Below are 11,719 nucleotides of genomic sequence, written 5' to 3'. Positions count from 1 at the left end.
ACCAGGAAGTGTCTCCAGTGCTGGAACGCGGCGTGGATCGCAAGAAGTTCCCGATCAAACACCGTGTAGTTTCGCTCTGGCTGGGTCAACTTCCTGGAGAAGAAGGCACAGGGTCTCCACTCTCTGTTGGCGTCCAGTTGCAACAAAATGGCGCCCACAGCTTTATCAGAAGCATCTGTCTCCACGCGTAGGGGCGCGTCCTGAACCACGTGGAACAGGTTCTGGTCTGAGGCGAACACCCTCTTGAGGCTTTCGAACGCTGCTTGCGCCTCTGGTGTCCACCTGAACTTCTGCTTGCCTCTCAGGCAGTCAGTGATGGGAGCCGTAACGCGAGAGAAGTTCTTGATGAACTTCCTGTAGAAGTTGGCGAAGCCTAGTAGGCGTTGGGCATCTTTGCGCGTCCTGGGGCTGTGCCAGTCCAGGATGGCCTGCACCTTGTCCTTGTCCATCGCCAGCCCCTTGTCTGACAGCTTGTAGCCTAGGAAGTCCACCTCCTTGGTGTGAAACTTGCACTTCTCCAGCTTCACATACAGGTGGTTCTCCTTCAGGCGCTGCAAAACCTCCCTGACATCCTTCACATGCTGCACTGGGTCATCGGAGTAGATAAGGATGTCATCCAGGAAGACCAAGCATTTCCTGAAAAGGAGGGACCCCAGGACGTGGTGCATGAAGGCCTGGAAGCATGCTGAGCCCCCTTGCAACCCGAAGGGCATCACCAGATATTCAAAAGAGCCCAGAGGCGTGAACATCGTGGTTTTCCATTCATCGCCTTCCCGGATCCTGATCAAGTTGTACGCCCCCCTCAGGTCTAGCTTGGTGAAAATCTTGCCCCTGCGTGCCGCTGTCAGGAGATCATCCACTCTGGGCATGGGGAAAGCCACTGGCTCTGTCACTGAATTCAGTCGTCTAAAATCCACCACCAGACGGCGCTGGTGCGTGTCTTTCTTGTCCACCCAGAAGACCGGGCTGCCCCCTGCTGCCTTGCTTTCTCTGATGAACCCCCGCTTGAGGTTCTTGTCGATGAAAGCGCGCAGATCCTCCAGTTCCTGGTCTGACATGGCGTACAGCTTGGCTGGGGGTATAGTTGCCCCTGGCACCAGGTTGATCTGGCAGTCAAAAGGCCTGTGTGGGGGTAGGTGGTCGGACTCCGCTTCGCTGAAGACCTCCTGCAGGTCCCAGTACGGCTTGGGTATCGCCTCACCCCCTTTGATGTGCATGGTGGCCACCGTGGCTATCGGAGGCCCCTCCCCTGGTTGGTGCTGCATGCAATGTTCCAGGCAAAAGTCCGATCCAAAAGTGATGCATCTCTGGTGCCAACTGATGGAGGGGTCGTGGCGCGCCAGCCAGCTCATGCCCAAGACGATGGGGGGGTCTGAGATGGTGGTGACGTTGAATGCCAGTGTCTCTGAGTGCCTTCCCACCGTCATTCTCATGGGGGGGGTTTGATGCGTGATGGCCCCTCCCAGCAGCTCTCTGCCGTCAATGGTTGCCACGTGCAGAGGAAAATCCAGCTGCAGAAGCTGGATCTGGTGCTCTTCTGCAAAGTTTCTCGAGAAGAAGTTCGCTGACGCCCCACTGTCAATTAGGGCGAGGACCGTCAGGGGATAGCCATTTGGGAGCGTGAGCGTCACTTCTAGAACCACTCCTGCTCTGGGAGGGGTGGGCTGGCTCTGCTCCTCTCTGTGCGGGTGGGTGGGCTGGGGCTGTTGTCTGCTGACTGTGCCTGGCTGCTGCCCCTTGTCTCCTGCAGCCAGGCTTTCCCGTTTCCCTGCTGTGGTGCTGCGTCAGTGGGGGAGGGCACAACCGTTCCCGCCTTTCCTTGCCACTCCCTGCGATGTGGGCAGTCTCTGACGAGATGCTGGGGGGAGTTGCAGAGAAAGCAATTCCCACCCCTTCCCTCCTTGCGTCTTGGCGCCGCTGGGGTTTGAAAAGCCCGCGCGCGCGCGCTATCAATCTGCATGGGTTCCTGGTCCTGACTGGCCCCAGGCGTGGCTTGAAAGGGTTGTTGGGGGAGTGGCTTTTCCTGCGACCGTGGGAACCAAGCCCGCTTTGCGCGCGTTGCTTGCTTGTCGCTCCACCGGGATTCCTGTCTCACCCCCACCGCCAAAGCCGCTTTGCTCAGCTGATCCATATTACTGGGCTTTGGACCTCTCGAGAGCTCATCCTTCACCTCCTCATGCAACCCCAAGTAGAACGCCGCTTGCATTGGGGGTGACTCGAGTTCCCACCCCAATCTGTGCACCAGCATGGTGAATTTCGCCCAATACGCGCGAACTGTCATATTTCCTTGGCGTAAATTATGAAGTTCCTCCTTAGTCTGGTCCATATGACTATCGGACGAATACATCGTTTTCAAACCTTCTAGAAATAGTTTGACATTCTTCATGCAAGGATTCTTTGTTGCGATTAACGGTCTTAGCCACTCCCTGGCTGCCCCGGTAAGGTGCTCCACAATAAACGCTACCCTGTGCTCATCATCAGGGAACTCAGCGTGGTGCAGCTCAAGAGCATACACAATCTCAGTCTCAAAGCCCTGATATTCCCTCGGGTCTCCATTGAACTTGCTTACTAGCGTCCCGGCTCTCCTTCCTCGCAGCACTTGGACTTGGGGTGCCCCTCCCGCCTTGTTTTTCTCTGCATCCAGCTTGTTTTGGAGGTCTACCGCCACCGCCCTTAATTCCTGCTCTCTTTCCTGTAGCGCTCTCACCTGTTCCGCAAGTTGTAGCCGGTCGTCCTGGACCTTCCTAGTCTCTTCTTTAGCTGCCTTCAATTCCCCCTGCGCCTGCAGCGACAGCTGCTGCAGTTCTTGCTGGGCTTGCTCCGCGATCTGCCGCCATTTCTCCGCCTCTGACACGCTCATCCCGGCAACTCCAAAGTAGCCCAAAAAAGGATTAGGAGGTTGCTGTCACAGTGGCCGGAGCGGACTACTTCAGAGTAACGATGCTACGCAGCTCTGCATTTTATTTTTTTATTGGTGCTGCGTATTTACAGTGCTGAAGTCATGCTATTTACACGGAGTGATGTGATCAGTCGGTTTCAGAACCTCCTAATGGCTTTTGGCGCGTCTTTCTCCAACACAAAAGCTTTGGCAGACCCATCCTCTTTCCCCTCCTCTTTCTGCGTAGTTCTGGCGTTGGGGGGATGGGTCTCCCTCCCTTATTCGCCCCTTCCTGTCCCGCCTGGGACCCTGGCTCCTCTACCTTGCCTGAGCCTCGGACCCGACTTCCTGCTTCCCTACTGGAATCGGAACTCTCTCTGCTTTCCCCTGTGCTCGGTGATTGGCTTGAACTCAGGAGGGGAGGGACTTCGCGATATCCCCTGTCCCTCACAGAAAGGTAAAAAAATACTGAAATAAAGTTTCAGCCAAGAACTTGAAAATACTCCATACAATTCTTTACTTCTACTTTGAGCAGCAGATACTGCTTTGTGCCATATTACAAACTGATCTTCTATACCCCTGAATTTCAAAAGAGGTTTGTGGGGTGTACATGGAATGGGATGGTCATCAGAAAGAAATGCCACCACTTCACTGTGTGTGTAAAAATAGTCCTACAGTTCTCTGGATCCAAGTCAGTGATCCCTGCAGAAGTATAAGTGGATTCAAAGGGACAAACTCTGTAAAAGGTGTTCATTTTGTAAATATGTATTCAGTACTGTATGTCTCTATTTTTGCCAGTATAATGAACACTGTTTGCTTTTTCAGTAGAAAAATATTATTATTTTATATTGTTATAAGTTTGGGAGGAGGGAACCCCTGTTAAACCCAAGTAATTAATGAATATCAGAATCTAGCTTATATTTGGAGCATTGAATGGAAGATTCCAGGCCAGTGGAAAATGCAGGTGAAGCTTCCTTTCTAAGCCAGGGCCCCACCGAGGCAATAACATGACAAAAGGGGTTGATGACAATGTCGAGAGGAATCCTTGGGCCTGGGCTCACAACTGTTGCCAAGGTGAAGGGGGGCAGGCTGTGCCCCCAGGAAAATGTGCCTCCAGGTAGCTAGACTTGGGATAGCAGATGGATGGGGAGGAGTTGCTTGGAGCAGGGGTTTGCTGCAAACAAGAAAGGAGAACCAAGGTCAGAACCATCTGGGCAGGCTGGCTGGGAGAGATGCCTTGGACCTCAGGGAACAAGCCCCTCTTGAGATGACCAGGCCGTAAGAGCTGGACTCCCTGCATGCCTACTATAACACTCTCCACCGAGTCTTGATTCTCACAGGAACACAGACCTGGCTGAGCCCCTGGAACCCCCTGGAGTCTTGCCACAGCTTATCAGAGATTGGGGGCGGCATGCAACTTTTGTAACAACACAATACAACATATGTACCCCACCTTTTCTCCCTGCCAGTTTTATCCTGCCACAGATGTGGAAATTATGGGTCTCTAACAGGGTTGCCAAGGGACGCAGGTGGCGCTGTGGGTTAAACCACAGAGCCTAAGGCTTGTTGATCAGAAGGTCGGTGGTTCGAATCCCTACAATGGGGTGAGCTCCCGTTGCTCGGTCCCAGCTCCTGCCAACCTAGCAGTTTGAAAGCACCTCAAAGTGCAAGTAGATAGATAAATAGGTACTGCTACAGCGGGAAAGTAAACAGCGTTTCCGTGCGCTGCTCTGGTTTGCCAGAAGCAGCTTTGTCATGCTGGCCACATGACCTGGAAGCTGTATGCCGGCTCCCTCGGCCAATAATGCGAGATGAGCGCCACAACCCCAGAGTCGGTCACGACTGGACCTAATGGTCAGGGGTCCCTTTACCTTTACCTTTAACAGGGTTGCCACCTCCTAGCCAATGGTTTTCAACCCGTGTGCTGTGGCACCCTGGGGTGCTTTGAAGGATGGCCTCTGTCCCTCTTTCCTTCCATCCCTCCTCTGATGCCCCCTTGCTTCTCTGCCTCCCCAAGGCTTGCACAGCTGTTTGTTGCAGTGGCCCTGGCTATAAGCGCTGCGGGCGAATGGTGCCCCTGGGAAGCTCCTCTCTTTGGGGTGGGTAGCAGCTGTCCAGAGGACTCCCAAGGAGAGAGGAGAGGAGAGGAGGCTGAGGGAAAACTCCACAAGGGAGGGTGCTTGAAAAAGGGTGAGAGGCTGCCCGCTCTGCAAGCAATGGGTGACATAACCGGGCTCCTGAACCCCACAGGGGATGTACCGTGTTTCTCCGAAAATAAGCCATACCCCGAAAATAAGCCAGCATGTGTTTTTTTTGAGGAAAAATAAATATAAGAAGGTGTCTTATTTTTGGAGAAACATGGTAGTTGGTCAAGGGAGCCACTGACTCAAAAAGGTTGAAAACCTAGGCCCTTTTGGGGGCCCCAATATTTTTGAAGAGGGGGCTGCCCTCCAATGTTCAAATAGGGTGGAGGAGGCCAAGCATGGAGCTGAGCTCAGTGCAGCTTCAGTGGTCGGCTTCTCCTCCTCCTCCTCCTCCTCCTCCTCCTCCTCCTCCTCCTCCTCGCTCCCAACAAAATATAATAACACAATGAGACGTCAACCACTAACAGCTTCCCTATGCAGAGCTGGGTGGCCATCTATCAGGGATTCTTTAGCTGCAAACCCTCCAAATGCCCCTATTTTCCAGGGGTGTCCCTGATTTAGAGAAGCTGCCCCAGTTTCTGATTTGATCCTGGAATGCCCCACTTTTCCTTAGGATGTCCCTATTTCCATTGGAGAAATGTTGGAATGGATGGAGGTATCCAACCCTCTTGCCATCTGAAGGCAATCCTGTATAGAGAAGGGTTTTTTTATTGTTTAATGTTTTATTATGCTTTTTATATACATTGGAAGCTGCCTAAAGTGGCTGGGGCAACCCTGGGGTAGAAAAAGAAAAATGATCATTATGGAATGGGACGTCCCTATTTCCATTGGAGAAATGTTGGAGGGTATGTAGCTGCGATTCCTGCATTGCAGAGGGTTGGACTAGATGTCCATTGGGATCCCTTCCAACTCTACAATTCTATGTTTCCTGTTTTGACCACAGTTCTCATCTGCCACACTTTCAACTTCCACGTTGGCCTGATAGGTCAGTAGAGGTGCTGCCCCCTTTCAGCGTGGTGTAAGAGGCCCCTGCCATGGACGCAGGCCTTGGCCATTGGGAAGGACGGCACTACCTGGCTCTAGAGTCCCTCTCCCACTCTGGAACTTCGGGTCTCCTTGGCAGGTGGGTCCTGCTTTACAGTCTGAGAACAGCTGCGTACAATTGTTGGCTTATGCTACTGCTCCCTTGAGGAATGAGTTCTAAAATCCACCCACCAGTGGATTTGCAGAGGGCACGGGTATTCTATGTACACAAGGCAGAAATGAAAGTTTTATGAAGCCATTTGGGTAGCTGGTTCAGCATAACTGAAACATTCAAAAGCAACTAAGTTTATGTCATGTGCTGCCAGAAAGTAAGAATCTTCTAGAAAAGAAATAGCACTTTCACTGAAAATGCTGATTAAGGAAAAAAAACTCGATTTTGTCCTCTTTTTTTAATGCACACATTATCAGGGTTGTATCCACTATATATTTTTGAAGATGTTTATCCCTTTGTCTTTTTTATGTATTTGGATACATCTTAAGATATTGTCACCAAATTTTGCATGCTGGTTCCCACAGTGAAGAAGCCAGATGTTTCATCTATGTTTGGATACAATTGGATGCCGCTTTTGAATCATAGAATTGCAGAGTTGGAAAGGACTTTACAAAACTGCACTGCCCCCTCCCCTTTCGTAGCATTCCCTAGCAACAATGTCCACTTTCTTCTAGCCTTAAATAATAGCTTTTCTCCTGTGCTTGTTTTACTATTATTATCATTATTGATTAAATTTGTACACTGCCCTTTACCCACAAGTCTCAGGGTGGTTCACGGGATATAATCACAATATAAAAACGCAAAATACATAATCAAAATAGAAACAAAAACAACACAGTAGTGCCCCCATCACATTTTAAATGGGCAATGGGTGTCAATCAGTCAAATGCCCTGGAGAGAGCATTCCACAGATGGGGAGCCACTGCAGAAAAGGCCTGTTCTCGTGTGGCCACGCTCCTGACCTCTGGAGAAGGAGGCACATGAAGAAGGAACTCAGCTGGTGATCTCAGGGTCCAGGTAGGATCATAGAAAAAGATGCTGTGGATACTAAGACCCAGAAGGGGTTTCTCAAAAACCATCTTATTAGACAGGTGGCCACCTGTCATGGATGCTTCCTGCACTGCGGGGGTTGGAGTCCCTTCCAAATCTACGATTCCATGATTCCCCTTAACTCGTGTTTGATTCCAAGTGCCGAAACAATTCAGGTACGTTGAAGTATGCGTTGGAGATTTTGAAGCATTATCAAGATCCTGAAAAACAATAGATTGTACTTGCTCAGGTCTGGTGACTGAAATGTGAATAGCAGGCATCCCCAAACTGTGGCCCTCCAGATGTTTTGGCCTACAACTCCCATGATCCCTAGCTAACAGGACCAGTGGTCAGGGATGATGGGAACTGTAGTTCAAAACATCTGGAGGGCCGAAGTTTGGGGATGCCTGGTGAATAGACTGAAAGCTGCAGGTGAGGCCTAGAGAAGCCTCTTAAGAAGATGGAGTCACATCAGGCCCTCAAAGTCCATTTGGGTTTTTTAGACAAGGAGATCTGCTTCCTTGTCCGTTAGGGAGTGGGGCTCCTTTGACACCAGATGACTCATGATCTGCTCTCTGGCAGAAGCCTCTGGAAGCCTCTGCAGTTTCTCCTGCCTGTGCCCACCAGAGTTGTCGTTTCACAGTTTTTAAACCAGGCGCTCCGTGTGCAATGCATTTGCTTTGGCCACCCTTTGAGGCATTTGCCTTCTGTATTAATTGACTGGTTAGGAATGAAAGCAGAAAATGTATTACTACTTTCTTCTCCGAACAAAATCCCCACCCCCAGTTGCCCATCCTTTCAGAGAAAACAGATGGGGGGCTCATCCAGACTTTCATTTGTCCCATGATTTCTAGGCGTAGGTTTGAGAAGCTTTTCTTTTTGTCCTGGGGGGGGGGAACCCACAGTTTACTGCTGAATTGAAACAATCGTCCATTGGGTTTTCTGCAAATTTATGTTTGTTTCAATTCAGCAATAAAGAACAGGTTTTGTCAGGGAAAGTGGCAAGAACAATAAAACCACAATCCTCTCAGAAGTGTGCCTAGAAATCTTGAGACAAATGGAAGTGTGAATGAGCTCCGAGTGAAAGATGGCGGATTTTGCCTCAAACTAGACTTACTCATGGATCTCCAGGCACTTTTAAATGCTGATACTTTATTTCTAAATATTGGGGTTACATGACAGGTAATAGCAGATTCACTTTTGGGCACAGTTGAAAAATAATGTGCAACTCCTGCCTTGGTTGATAAATTTCGATAAAATTTCACAGCTGGGGTTCTCCCAAGGACATCTACACTCTGATTTATGCAATTCAATGAGCCAGCCACAAACACAGATTCTGCAACCACCACTGCAGAGAGTGAGTTTGGGAAGATTTGAAGCACCAAAGGCAATGACTTTGTTATCAATGCTTCCATCTCCCTGCGCCACCAGACAGCTCTGAAACTTTTTGCCAGGCCCAGCCAACACTTACACTCACACCGTACTTTAATTCCATCACATTATTCATTGTCAAAGCAGATTGCCACTTATCACTGTCATTTTCCTGACATCTTGCCAAAGTAAAAATGTTTATAACATAGTTATTCAAGCCAGCCTCTGCGTTGCTGTCAGAGTCAATAACTGTAGAGCATTTTTCTGCATGGCTTGAACAGGTTGGCTGCACAAACCTGGGAGATCGCTAAGTTTGCCCATGCATAATGCATGCATGAAATCTGTGCACAAGACACATCTGCCTTCTGTCTTGGTGTACAGGTGCCAAAGGTAATTTTTCTGCCATTCACTCAGGTATCTGCCACTGGGGCTACTGGGCTGCATGACATACAGAGAAATGGGGCTACTGGACTGCATGACATACAGAGACAAATATTCAAATGAAAAGGGGGAAAGTTTGCTTTTCACATTAAGTTCAGACTAGGGAAGAGGCAGTCAAAATGACCCCTTATTTGTCCGTCGTAATGTACCGCAATTGACAAATAATTCTGATATTTCAGATTACTGTAGCGTGCTCTACTTGGGGCTGCCCTTGAAAAGTGCTCAGAAACTTCAATTGGCTCACACAGCTGCAATCCCATTGCTGACCAGGGCTGGCTAGAGGGAGCAGGCGACTCCCTTGCCAGGACAACTTTGGAGGGGCCTTTCTTGTGACCCCACCACCCTCCCATGCATGCTGGGTGGGGATGCGGGAGACGGCCTTCTTGGTGGTGGCTGCTCCCAGGCAATTTTGGAACTGCTTCCCAAGAGAAGCGAGACAAGCTCCCCCTTTGTTTTCCTTCTGCCAGCAGGTGAAGACTCAGGGCCGTCTTAAGCGCCCCTCGCTGGGTGGGGATGCGGGAGACGGCCTTCTTGGTGGTGGCTGCTCCCAGGCAATTTTGGAACTGCTTCCCAAGAGAAGCGAGACAAGCTCCCCCTTTGTTTTCCTTCTGCCAGCAGGTGAAGACTCAGGGCCGTCTTAAGCGCCCCTCGCGCCGTGGTGCGCCGGATCTCTCCGGCGCCCTCCCGCCCCGTTTCCCAGCGCGGTGGGCGGGTGGCCAGGCACAGCGTGATCCCTCTGGCACCCTCCTGCCCCGTTTCCCAGCGCGGTGGGCGGGTGGGCACAGCTCGCGGCACCCTCCTGGCAGGCCGGTGCCATGGTGCCCTGCGCCACCCAGCCTATACGTAGGGCCGGCCCTGGGAAGACTTTCTTGTTATAACGGGCTTTGGGGGAGTGACTGCTTTAAATGAGAGGGCTGGTGCTGTATACAGTGGTACTGGGTCGCAGTTTGTAACCCGAAAAGTTCGTAACCCGAAACCGCCATTTTGTGCATGCGCAAAGCGCTATTTTTGCGCTTTGCGCATGCGCAAATGCGTGCGGCGCTTCTGCGCACGCGCGCGGGGCGAAAATACTTCCGGGTCTGCGCAGTTCGTAACCCGAGGTGTTCACAACCCGAGGTACGACTGTATATACACACATATACACATACGGTATATACATATATATATACTTTTAATTCTTTCAATGTTTAATTGTTTATAATGCTCCCCCCATGTTTTTAGCTGTTGTTATTATTATCACCATCATCTGTAAGCCATCTTGAGTCCCAATTAGGGGAAAAGGTGGGGAATGAATGAATGAATGAATAATGTGCAGTAAGCTCACAACTTACAAACATTTTGTTTGTGTGCATTCAGCTTTACGTGCATGGCTAAAAATGTAAAATTAAATTTGTATTAAATTAAAAGGGCTCTGGTTTCCAGGAAAAAATGACTTTGGCAATCCCACCCACTAAACCTGATGTGTTTCCACTAGACGTGAATTTGGCTTTGTATGTGATCTCTGGAACGTAACTCCTGTGTAAGTTGTGGGCTTCCTTAATGTTAAAGTGAAGGTCCTGTTGGTCTCATACCATCTTTCTTCATTGTTGTTGTTTAGTCGTTTAGTCGTGTCCAACTCTTCGTGACCCCATGGACCATAGCACGCCAGGCACTCCTGTCTTGCACTGCCTCCCGCAGTTTGGTCAGACTCATGTTGGTAGCTTCGAGAACACTGCCCAACCATCTCATCCTCTGTCGTCCCCTTCTCCTAGTGCCCTCAATCTTCCCCAACATCAGGGTCTTTTCCAGGGAGTCTTCTCTTCTCATGAGGTGGCCAAAGTATTGGAGCCTCAGCCTCAGAATCTGTCCTTCCAGTGAGCACTCGGGGCTGATTTCCTTCAGAATGGATAGGTTTGATTTTCTTGCAGTCCATGGGACTCTCAAGAGTCTCCTCCAGCACCATAATTCAAAAGCATAAATTCTTCGGATATGGAACAACTGATTGGTTCAAAATTGGGAAATGAGTATGACAAGGTTGTATATTTTCTCCCTGCTTATTTAACTTATGTGGAGAATTCATCATGCGAAAGGCTGGACTGGATGAATCCCAAGCCAGAATTAAGGTTGCTGGAAGTAATATCAACAACCTCAGATATGCAGATGACACAACCTTGATGGCAGAAAGTAAGGAGGAATTAAAGAACCTTTTAATGAGGGTGAAAGAGGAGAGCGCAAAATATGGTCTGAAGCTCAACATCAAAAAAAACCAAGATCATGGCCACTGGTCCCATCGCCTCCTGGCAAATAGAAGGGGAAGAAATGGAGGCAGTGAGAGATTTTACTTTCCTGGGCTCCTTGATCACTGCAGATGGTGACAGCAGTCACGAAATTAAAAGACGCCTGCTTCTTGGGAGAAAAGCAATGACAAACCTAGACAGCATCTTAAAAAGCAGAGACATCACCTTGCCGACAAAGGTCCGTATAGTTAAAGCTATGGTTTTCCCAGTAGTGATGTATGGAAGTGAGAGCTGGACCATAAAGAAGGCTGATCGCCGAAGAATTGATCTTTCTTCATAGACACACACAAAAGATTCCTCCCTCCTTTGTTCTGAAGATTGACCCACTTCCACATTAGCCCAGGTGGGGCTGCAGGAACGATGAACTTGCAGCAGTTCTCATTTTCCTACTCATATTTAAATACTGCCCCTCAATGAAGCCACACTTAGATTCACAAAATGTTTAGGGGTATACGTACTCTTGTGTTTCCCCAGAAAAAAGCACTGTGGGCAAGCTACTACATCACGGCTGGGTTTAAATTCAGGCATGAAATAATTGGTCATT

This window comes from Zootoca vivipara, chromosome 13 (assembly GCF_963506605.1).
Source record: "Zootoca vivipara chromosome 13, rZooViv1.1, whole genome shotgun sequence".
NCBI classification, from domain to species: Eukaryota; Metazoa; Chordata; class Lepidosauria; order Squamata; family Lacertidae; genus Zootoca; species Zootoca vivipara.
The sequence above is the reverse complement of the archived record's forward strand: the minus strand, read 5'-3'. Positions refer to the sequence as shown.